Raw genomic sequence first — 11,905 nt, 5'->3', positions numbered from 1 at the left:
CACCACAAAAAGTGGAGGGTGACCAAATGGCTTCACAGTCCACACAGGGAGACACTTAGACCCCAGTGGCCACAGTTTACCTGCAAAGAGAGAATTCAGCACTTCTGCCTCATGTTCATTGGAAAATCAGAAACCATGTCCTCCAGGTCACATAGATGCAGACCAGGTTTGATGGTCTCACTACAAAGGAAGCTAAAGCTCCTGACAACAACATATATTTCAAGTGCCCAACCTCAGAGGCAGTTTCTCACAAAGTCTTTAGGCCAGCAGAGCTCCATGTTTGTGGAGTGTTTACCCTGTCCCTTACTCATGGAAACTCCTCTACCACCTCCAAGGTTGTGAACTCCTGAGCATTTTCCATTCCACATATGTATTCACAGCTTTTCTAACTCTTCCCTCAAATTGTGACTTACTTATTGTGAAGGTAATGTCAAGGCATTGTTCTGGATGAGAGTGGGAAGATTTTTGTGTAGCACATATTTGCCTACACATTGGATTCATTCTCCGATTTTCCGTTCGAAATACTGAATCCCTGACACTAACCCATACCCTACTAGATTGTGACTACGAATACTAATATGATGGAGAAAAATAACTCAAACAGAATAGAAATACAGGCAGTTCAGAGGAGGCCTGGTGTATAGTTGGGCTTGCCTTTTGCATTATAAAGGGTAGGTGTTATAAATCTAGTCCAATTTAATAGAAATAGTTCTCCATGTGTTTTGAAAGTTAACAAATATGTGAATTCCTGTCTCCCTTTCTCTGTAGCCTATTCAGCAACATGCATTTTTACATGCACATATAGAATCCTACCTCCTATCCCACGTACATTCTTGTGAGGTGGCTGAATTGGCAGATAGAAATTGTGAGAAGAGATCACTCCTCCTAAACGCTGTTGGAACTGAAAATTCAACCTCCAGGTGAGCTTCCCACTAGAACAACATGATATGTAAATACATGTTCAGTAAAATAAATATTTTTGGATCTGTGGATGATAAATATTTCATGATGAATTTCGATTGGCATCTATATTTCTACTCTTTAATGTCTGTGTGTGTGTGTTTTTTTGTGTGTGTCCCTGGAGAAGATGTAGGCAGCTATGATGGACTTGAGAGAGCAGAAGTCACCTTCCATGGCTAACAACCTGGTCAGGATGAAGGGATGTGTCTGAATGAGCCTCTCTCTTCTTAATGTAGACAAGATGGACCAAAGCAGGCCTGTGTGGAGAGCTGTTCCTTGGTGCCTATGGTTGATATTCCATTCTAACTTGTGAAAGTGTCACAGGAAAGAGGGGCAGCCTCCATCTCATGGGAGCCTTGGAAGCAACTGTTAGGACACAGTGGTTGCCAAGGCAGTGACCTCATTCAGTTCCTGAAGGAAGTGACCTCACCTCACTTCCTTGGTGATGGAACTCTCTGAACTTGGGATCCAGGAAGCCAGGCACCCAGAGGCAGTCCCAGTCCCAGTCCCAGTGGGCTCACTTGTTTGGATTTACCAAGGAAGGAGTCAGTCTTTCTTGGTACCCACTGATGTGAGGATTGCCAAATGCCAGGAAAGCTCTGCAGAGGGGCCTTTCCTGAGAAAGCAGGTAGTGGCTCACCGCTGGCTCCTGACAACTTCACAGAGTTGGCCAAGGAGGCCAGATGTCAGACAGGACAGGCCATTTTGGGGGAACATAGTATGGCCCACCAGTCAGACGACACTCCGGGTAGTCACAGACCAACTTGGAAGGAGGTGCCTTTGTGGGTGTGGGTGTGAGTTTGTGGTTTTGTCTCATGTTCTGAGAATAGGTAGGAAAGGCGGTTTGTTTGGTTTGGAGTGGACTGTTTCTAGTAAGGCTTTTGACAAGGCGAGTGTTTCTAAGTTTGTGCATCCCACTGTGTCCCTGGTTGTAGACATTAGAAAAGAGAATGCATCAATGGATGTGTCCTGTCTAGTAGAAAGCTTCCCAGCATTCATCCTGCCCAAGTTATGAATGGACTGGGGCTTGCCTTATGGATGGGCAACACCTACCATCTTCCTAAGTTCCTGTTTTCTTCCTGAATTCTGGCCACTCTCCAGAATAGGCTCATGGTTTTGTGTCCAAGATATGTACCACCTCCAAGCTTGGTGACATGGCCATGTACTGGATAGTTGAAAGGAATGGTGAGCATCTCAGAAAACTCAGATATCAGTGTGACCAGTAAAGTCTGCCTGGAGAAACCCTGCTTTGGGCTGTTGGCTTACCTATTGTTCTGTTGCTCTGAATGTCAGGAAGGACTTTGCTTCAGGGCACCCCTTTGTGAATCCTGAAGAAAACAGTTTTCAAATGGAAATGAATGGGCATCACCTGTGGCTCTTTGCTTAATTGCTTTGCAAAGGGATGTGTCTGAATCAGCCTCTTGGCCCTGTGTGAGGCTGTGGCTTAGATTGTCAGCACCTGATGGATCCAAAGAAAGATCCCATGTGTGCATCCAAAGTAAATTGGCACAAAAGCAGTCATCATGGATGAAGTCTCTCGCCTTCCTCAAAGGTTCCTGACATCCATCAAGTTAGAATAGGGATCCTTTGTGTCAAATGAGTTCTTCAAAGCCCTGCAGAGGCTAGCCCATAGGTGCTTGGGTTTTCTCATGACTCCAGTTCACACAAAGAATCTATACCCAGCAGTCAGTAGGCCTCCAATTGGAGAAGTAGAGCAGTATTAACGGCAGGCCTATTTGATCACTCCAGGTCCACAGGAAGAGTGTCCAGGCCACCCTGAAATTAGGCAGATGAGAGGCAAGGGAGCTCATTGTGGACACTGTCTTGGGCTGTGGCCCTCATGGAAACCTCCAGCCAGAGGTTATCATGTGTGTCTATATTGAAGAAGATGAGGGACATGTGGCAGTGTTTTGGTTTGAATTGTGGTCATTGGTGTGGCAGTGGGAAGAGATAACTGGGTCCACCTGGGCTTGAACTCTGGTGTGATTCCCCTTCGAGACTGAGTTCTGGAACTGACCTCAGAGAAGTATTGCCGAGAATTGTGTCGGGATGTTAGGAGGCCACGCATGAGAGTCGCTCTTGGAAACTGAGATCTAAGCCCAGGCTGGCTTTCCACAGAGCACTGGGAATCTCAGCCCGGATATCACATGATTTTATTCTTAAAGACCTGGCAGCCATTGTGGAGAGTCCAAACACACGTGGACCTCACATTGTAGACCTCAATGGGCCTGGCTTCCTGTGACCTTTTGGCCACTCTTTGGGAAGCCTTGTTTGTGACAGTTCTCCAGAGCTTTCATTGAAATGAGCTTCCTCACCATTTAATGGTTCCTGAAGGAATGGAAACCCACAGTGCCTCCAACTTCATCCTTTAAAAATGGCTAGCTAGATAAATACCATGAAATTTTTGAAATTCCCATGACCAGGTGGCACTGGAGAACCTTTGGATGTCCTGTTGCTGATCATGAGTGTACCAGACAGTGCCTTGATTGACTGGGTTTCATGAAAATGGTGTAAAACAGAGATGCCAGTAAGTTGGGGCCTGCTGAGTAGTGGGCCTAGAGCAGTGGTGTGCAGGTGCGTGATAAAACATCTGTGGTGGGGCCATGTGGATCTGCCACTGGCTTCCAAATGGCTTGTGACTGACATGGTGCAGTGAGCAGACCCTTCTGTGTACAGGCATCTTGTTATACGGAGAGGTTTCAGGGCAATGTTCAGAATCAGGTTGCTATGGTCAAGGGGGCAAGCTCTGTGGGATAGAAGCCTGGCTGGTGCATTCTCCTAGGAACTTGACCCACCACACGTGACAGAAATCCCTCCAGCACTGTGTCCCAGTTGAACTCCTTGTATTTCCTGAAGCAAATTCCAAAGTCCCAGTGCAGCAGCAAGAAACACCACGAAAAGTGGAGGGTGACCAAATGGCTTCACAGTCCACACAGGGAGACACTTAGACCCCAGTGGCCACAGTTTACCTGCAAAGAGAGAATTCAGCACTTCTGCCTCATGTTCATTGGAAAATCAGAAACCATGTCCTCCAGGTCACATAGATGCAGACCAGGTTTGATGGTCTCACTACAAAGGAAGCTAAAGCTCCTGACAACAACATATATTTCAAGTGCCCAACCTCAGAGGCAGTTTCTCACAAAGTCTTTAGGCCAGCAGAGCTCCATGTTTGTGGAGTGTTTACCCTGTCCCTTACTCATGGAAACTCCTCTACCACCTCCAAGGTTGTGAACTCCTGAGCATTTTCCATTCCACATATGTATTCACAGCTTTTCTAACTCTTCCCTCAAATTGTGACTTACTTATTGTGAAGGTAATGTCAAGGCATTGTTCTGGATGAGAGTGGGAAGATTTTTGTGTAGCACATATTTGCCTACACATTGGATTCATTTTCCTATTTTCTGTTCGAAATACTGAATCCCTGACACTAACCCATACACTACTAGATTGTGACTACAAATACTAATATGATGTAGAAAAATAACTCAAACAGAATAGAAATACAGGCAGTTCAGAGGAGGCCTGGTGTATAGTTGGGCTTGCCTTTTGCAGTATAAAGGGTAGGTGTTATAAATCTAGTCCAATTTTATAGAAATAGTTCTCCATGTGTTTTGAAAGTTAACAAATATGTGAATTCCTGTCTCCCTTTCTCTGTAGCCTATTCAGCAACATGCATTTTTACATGCACATATAGAATCCTACCTCCTATCCCACGTACATTCTTGTGAGGTGGCTGAATTGGCAGATAGAAATTGTGAGAAGAGATCACTCCTCCAAAACGCTGTTGGAACTGAAAATTCAACCTCCAGGTGAGCTTCCCACTAGAACAACATGATACATAAATACATGTTCAGTAAAATAAATATTTTTGGATCTGTGGATGATAAATATTTCATGATGAATTTCGATTGGCATATATATTTCTACTCTTTAATGTCTGTGTGTGTGTGTTTTTTTTGTGTGTATGTATATATATATATATATATATATATATATATATACACATATATATATATATATGTATATATATATATATATACACATACACACACTCTCAAGATTTTTCAAAATATGAAATGTATGTGTCTTATTATACACTCCCTAAATTCATTCATGTTCATATATGTGGATTTATAATCAACTCTTCGCAAGAATATTCTCAGAAATAGTCATCCACCTGAAATACATATTTGTTTTCTAGTGCTGAAATCCTAATATTTCTACAGTAACTGACCCACTTTAACATGAATGCAAGTAGATTTCTATGGGACATGATGTGTATTTTGACGTTCATTTTTATTCAACACTGGTACATTACTATTTCTTCAGTTGATGCACATCATAGGATATGTATATCATCCTCACGTTCACAAATTTCTAGGCATTTGGTTCCCTTTCAATCACTTCCTGCTTCAGAACACATGTATTCCTCCATGTTTCTTGACTGGTCTTTTCATGAGACTTGTTTCCAAACACATTCTTTTCCATTTCCATAATCCCTTGTGAAGCAAAACTCACACCCCCTTCATGGTAAACCATAACCCTAATATCACCATTAGATGTATAACTGGTTGGAATGAATGGTTGTGTATCAATATTAGATTTCCCATATATGTTCAGATATCAATTCAATCCATTATTTAAATTGGAACCTGTTATAATATTTATTCACAGTACGGTCTATTCATGCATTGCCTCTATATTCATAGACCCAGGGTACACCGATTTGTACCCCCAAAGGCTAATTTTTATGTCTTCAAAATATTACTCCCAGAAATGGTGGAAGATACACTCATGTCACCTGATCTCCATATACATTTTATCACAGTGATATTCTGGACACAAAATGCAAAGGTCACACTTATGATTGTAAGAAAGCCTCATTGGAAAGTGAGCATGGATTACTAAATACATCCTTGTCCAGGTTGCCTAATGCTCTCAAATGTGAATCCTATTGGTGACTACACATTTGTTTCTTCCTAAGATGATATATTCAACCTCAACCCTGTTGAAAATGTCTAATCCTCTCACGCACTTTATACTTTGCCTGATTTCCTAATGTCTCTAATGATATCTGCTTTCCTACATATGTTCCCCAGTTCATCATTGTGACTGACTCTTCACATGGGCTGACATTTACATTCACTCTCTAACCGACACCCTATTGCTAAAGATCTTTTGGTCCAAATTGTATACTCGCTCTTCTTCCTAAACCTACCAACTATCTTCCTAATCCTACCTACTATCCCTTTTTGACTGGATGTTCTCTTCTACATTCCATCATCCGAGGTACAAGGTCCTATGCCATTATATATCGATTTATCTGAGACATCTGTGCAGAAATTCATTCAAAGCTAAGTATCCCAATCAAGGGCCCAATGCCCTTCTGGCCTTCAATTCTTACTTGGATTTCTCTTTTCATACATATATTTCACCTATATATTATTATAAATATCGCAGGTTCCCAATATCATTCTTCATCCAGCAGAGTGATTCCTAAGCCAAATCAAACAGGTTCTTCACCCTAACCATACACTGTTCCCTCAATCTAACTTTACAAAAGAGCAGGGACAGAGTTGGTCTTACAATACAGGAATGTGGGGGATCTTCCACCTGCTGAGAACCTCAAAGGTCCATGCAGAAATGATCCCTGGAGAAGATGTAGGCAGCTATGAAGGACCTGAGAGAGCAGAAGTCATCTTCCATGGCAAACAACCTGGTCAGGATGAAGGGATGTGTCTGAATGAGCCTCTCTCTTCTTAATGTAGACAAGATGGACCAAAGCAGGCCTGTGTGGAGAGCTGTTCCTTGGTGCCTATGTTTGATATTCCATTCTAACTTGTGAAAGTGTCACAGGAAGGAGGGGCAGCCTCCATCTCATGGGAGCCTTGGAAGCAACTGTTAGGACACAGTGGTTGCCAAGGCAGTGACCTCATTCAGTTCCTGAAGGAAGTGACCTCACCTCACTTCCTTGGTGATGGAAGTCTCTGAACTTGGGATCCAGGAAGCCAGGCACCCAGAGCCAGTCCCAGTCCCAGTCCCAGTGGGCTCACTTGTTTGGATTTACCAAGGAAGGAGTCAGTCTTTCTTGGTACCCACTGATGTGAGGATTGCCAAATGCCAGGAAAGCTCTGCAGAGGGGCCTTTCCTGAGAAAGCAGGTAGTGGCTCACCGCTGGCTCCTGACAACTTCACAGAGTTGGCCAAGGAGGCCAGATGTGAGACAGGACAGGCCCTTTCAGGGGAACATAGTATAACCCACCAGTCAGACGACACTCCGGGTAGTCACAGACCAACTTGGAAGGAGGTGCCTTTGTGGGTGTGGGTGTGAGTTTGTGGTTTTGTCTCATGTTCTGAGAACAGGTAGGAAAGGCGGTTTGTTTGGTTTGGAGTGGACAGTTTCTAGTAAGGCTTTTGACAAGGCGAGTGTTTCTATGTTTGTGTATCACACTGTGTCCCTGGTTGTAGACATTAGAAAAGAGAATGCATCAGTGGATGTGTCCTGTTTAGTAGAAAGCTTCCCAGCATTCATCCTGCCCAATTTATGAATGGACTGGGGCTTGCCTTATGGATGGGCAACACCTACCATCTTCCTAAGTTCCTGTTTTCTTCCTGAATTCTGGCCACTCTCCAGAATAGGCTCATGGTTTTGTGTCCAAGATATGCACCACCTCCAAGCTCGGTGACATGGCCATGTACTGGATACTTGAAAGGAATGGTGAGCATCTCAGAAAACTCAGATATCAGTGTGACCAGTAAAGTCTCCCTGGAGAAACCCTGCCTTGGGCCTTTGGCTTACCTATTGTTCTGTTGCCCTGAATGTCAGGAAGGCCTTTGCCTCAGGGCACCCCTTTGTGAAGCCTGAAGAAAACAGTTTTCAAATGGAAATGAATGGGCATCACCTGTGGCTCTTTGCTTAATTGCTTTGCAAAGGGATGTGTCTGAATCAGCCTCTTGGCCCTGTGTGAGGCTGTGGCTTAGATTGTCAGCACCTGATAGATCCAAAGAAAGATCCCATGTGTGCATCCAAAGCCAAATTGGCACAAAAGCAGTCATCTTGGATGAAGACTCTCACCTTCCTGTGTAAGGTTCCTGACCTCCATCAAGTGAGAATAGGGATCCTTTGTGTCAAATGAGTCCTTCAAAGCCCTGCAGAGGCTAGCCCATAGGTGCTTGGGTTTTCTCATGACTCCAGTTCACACAAAGATTCTATACCCGGCAGTCAGTAGGCCTCCAATTGGAGAAGTAGAGCAGTATTAATGGCAGGCCTATTTGATTACTCCAGGTCCACAGGAAGGGTGTCCAGACCACCCTGACTTTAGGCAGATGAGAGGCAATGGAGCTCATTGTGGACACTGTCTTGGGCTGTGCCCCTCATGGAAACCTCCAGCCAGAAGTTATCATGAGTGTCTATATGGAAGAAGATGAGGGCCATGTGGCAGTGTTTTGGTTTGAATTGTGGTCATTGGTGTGGCAGTGGGAAGAGATGACTGGGTCCACCTGGGCTTGAACTCTGGTGTGATTCCCCTTCAAGACTGAGTTCTGGAACTGACCTCAGAGGAGTATTGCTGAGAATTGTGTCGGGATGTTGGGAGGCCACGCATGAGAGTCGCCCTTGGAAACTGAGATCTAGGCCCAGGCTGGCTTTCCACAGAGCACTGGGAATCTCAGCCCGGATATCACATGATTTTATTCTTAAAGACCTGGCAGCCATAGTGGAGAGTCCAAACACACGTGGAGCTCACATTGTAGACCTCAATGGGCCTGGCTTCCTGTGACCTTTTGGCCACTCTTTGGGAAGCCTTGTTTGTGAGAGTTCTCCAGAGCTTTTGTTGAAATGAGCTTCCTCACCATTTAATGGTTCCTGAAGGAATGGAAACCCACAGTGCCTCCAACTTCATCCTTTAAAAATGGCTAGCTAGATAAATACCATGAAATTTTTGAAATTCCCATGACCAGGTGGCACTGGAGAACCTTTGGATGTCCTGTTGCTGATCATGAGTGTACCAGACAGTGCCTTGATTGACTGGGTTTCATGAAAATGGTGTAAAACAGAGATGCCAGTAAGTTGGGGCCTGCTGAGTAGTGGGCCTAGAGCAGTGGTGTGCAGGTGTGTGATAAAACATCTGAGGTGGGGCCATGTGGATCTGCCACTGGCTTCCAAATGGCTTGTGACTGACATGGTGCAGTGAGCAGGTCCTTCTGTGTAAAGGCATCTTGTTATACGGAGAAGTTTCAGGGCAATGTTCAGAATCAGGTTGCTATGGTCAAGGGGGCAAGCTCTGTGGGATAGAGGCCTGGCTGGTGCATTCTCCTAGGACCTTGACCCACCACACGTGACAGAACTCCCTCCAGCACTGTGTCCCAGTTGAACTCCTTGTATTTCCTGAAGCAAATTCCAAACTCCCAGTGCAGCAGCAAGAAACACCACGAAAAGTGGAGGGTGACCAAATGGCTTCACAGTCCACACAGGGAGACACTTAGACCCCAGTGGCCACAGTTTACCTGCAAAGAGAGAATTCAGCACTTCTGCCTCATGTTCATTGGAAAATCAGAAACCATGTCCTCCAGGTCACATAGATGCAGACCAGGTTTGATGGTCTCAGTACAAAGGAAGCTAAAGCTCCTGACAACAACATATATTTCAAGTGCCCAACCTCAGAGGCAGTTTCTCACAAAGTTTTTAGGCCAGCAGAGCTCCATGTTTGTGGAGTGTTTACCCTGTCCCTTACTCATGGAAACTCCTCTACCACCTCCAAGGTTGTGAACTCCTGAGCATTTTCCATTCCACATATGTATTCACAGCTTTTCTAACTCTTCCCTCAAATTGTGACTTACTTATTGTGAAGGTAATGTCAAGGCATTGTTCTGGATGAGAGTGGGAAGATTTTTGTGTAGCACATATTTGACTACACATTGGATTCATTTTCCTATTTTCTGTTCGAAATACTGAATCCCTGACACTAACCCATACACTACTAGATTGTGACTACAAATACTAATATGATGGAGAAAAATAACTCAAACAGAATAGCAATACAGGCAGTTCAGAGGAGGCCTGGTGTATAGTTGGGCTTGCCTTTTGCATTATAAAGGGTAGGTGTTATAAATCTAGTCCAATTTAATAGAAATAGTTCTCCATGTGTTTTGAAAGTTAACAAATATGTGAATTCCTGTCTCCCTTTCTCTGTAGCCTATTCAGCAACATGCATTTTTACATGCACATATAGAATCCTACCTCCTATCCCACGTACATTCTTGTGAGGTGGCTGAATTGGCAGATAGAAATTGTGAGAAGAGATCACTCCTCCAAAACGCTGTTGGAACTGAAAATTCAACCTCCAGGTGAGCTTCCCACTAGAACAACATGATACATAAATACATGTTCAGTAAAATAAATATTTTTGGATCTGTGGATGATAAATATTTCATGATGAATTTCGATTGGCATATATATTTCTACTCTTTAATGTCTGTGTGTGTGTGTTTTTTGTGTGTGTATGTATATATATATATATATATATATATGTATATATTTATATATATACACATATATATATATGTATATATATATATATATATATACACATACACACACTCTCAAGATTTTTCAAAATATGAAATGTATGTGTCTTATTATACACTCCCTAAATTCATTCATGTTCATATATGTGGATTTATAATCAACTCTTCACAAGAATATTCTCAGAAATAGTCATCCACCTGAAATACATATTTGTTTCCTAGTGCTGAAATCCTAATATTTCTACAGTAACTGACCCACTTTAACATGAATGCAAGTAGATTCCTATGGGACATGATGTGTATTTTGACGTTCATTTTTATTCAACACTGGTACATTACTATTTCCTCAGTTGATGCACATCATAGGATATGTATATCATCCTCAAGTTCACAAATTTCTAGGCATTTGGTTCCCTTTCAATCACTTCCTGCTTCAGAACACATGCATTCCTCCACGTTTCTTGACTGGCCTTTTCATGAGACTTCTTTCCAAACACATTCTTTTCCAATTCCATAATCCCTTGTGAAGCAAAACTCACACCCCCTTCATGGTAAACCATAACCCTAATATCACCATTAGATGTATAACTGGTTGGAATGAATGGTTGTGTATCAATATTAGATTTCCTATATATTTTCAGATATCAATTCAATCCATTATTTAAATTGGAACCTGTTATAATATTTATTCACAGTATGGTCTATTCATGCATTTTCTCTATATTCATAGACCCAGGGTACACCTATTTGTACCCCCAGAGGCTAATTTATATGTCTTCAACATATTACTCCCAGAAATGGTGGAAGAAACACTCATGTCACCTGATCTCCATATACATTTTATCACAGTGATATTCTGGACACAAAATGCAAAGGTCACACTTATGATTGTAAGAAAGCCTCATTGGAAAGTGAGCATGGATTACTAAATACATCCTTGTCCAGGTTGTCTAATGCTCTCAAATGTGAATCCTATTGGTGACTACACATTTGTTTCTTCCTAAGATGATATATTCAACCTCAACCCTGTTGAAAATGTCTAATCCTCTCACGCACTTTATACTTTGCCTGATTTCCTAATGTCTCTAATGATATCTGCTTTCCTACATATGTTCCCCAGTTCATCATTGTGACTGACTCTTCACATGGGCTGACATTTACATTCACTCTCTAACCGACACCCTATTGCTAAAGAACTTTTGGTCCAAATTGTATACTCGCTCTTCTTCCTAAACCTACCAACTATCTTCCTAATCCTACCTACTATCACTTTTTGACTGGATGTTCTCTTCTACATTCCATCATCCCAGGTACAAGGTCCTATGCCATTATATATCGATTTATCTGAGACATCTGTGCAGAAATTCATTCAAAGCTAAGTATCCCAATCAAGGGCCCAATGCCCTTCTGGCCTTCAATTC

This window comes from Spermophilus citellus, assembly GCF_964194105.1.
Source record: "Spermophilus citellus genome assembly, chromosome: 12".
Taxonomy (NCBI): domain Eukaryota; kingdom Metazoa; phylum Chordata; class Mammalia; order Rodentia; family Sciuridae; genus Spermophilus; species Spermophilus citellus.
Note: the sequence above shows the minus strand (reverse complement) of the source record.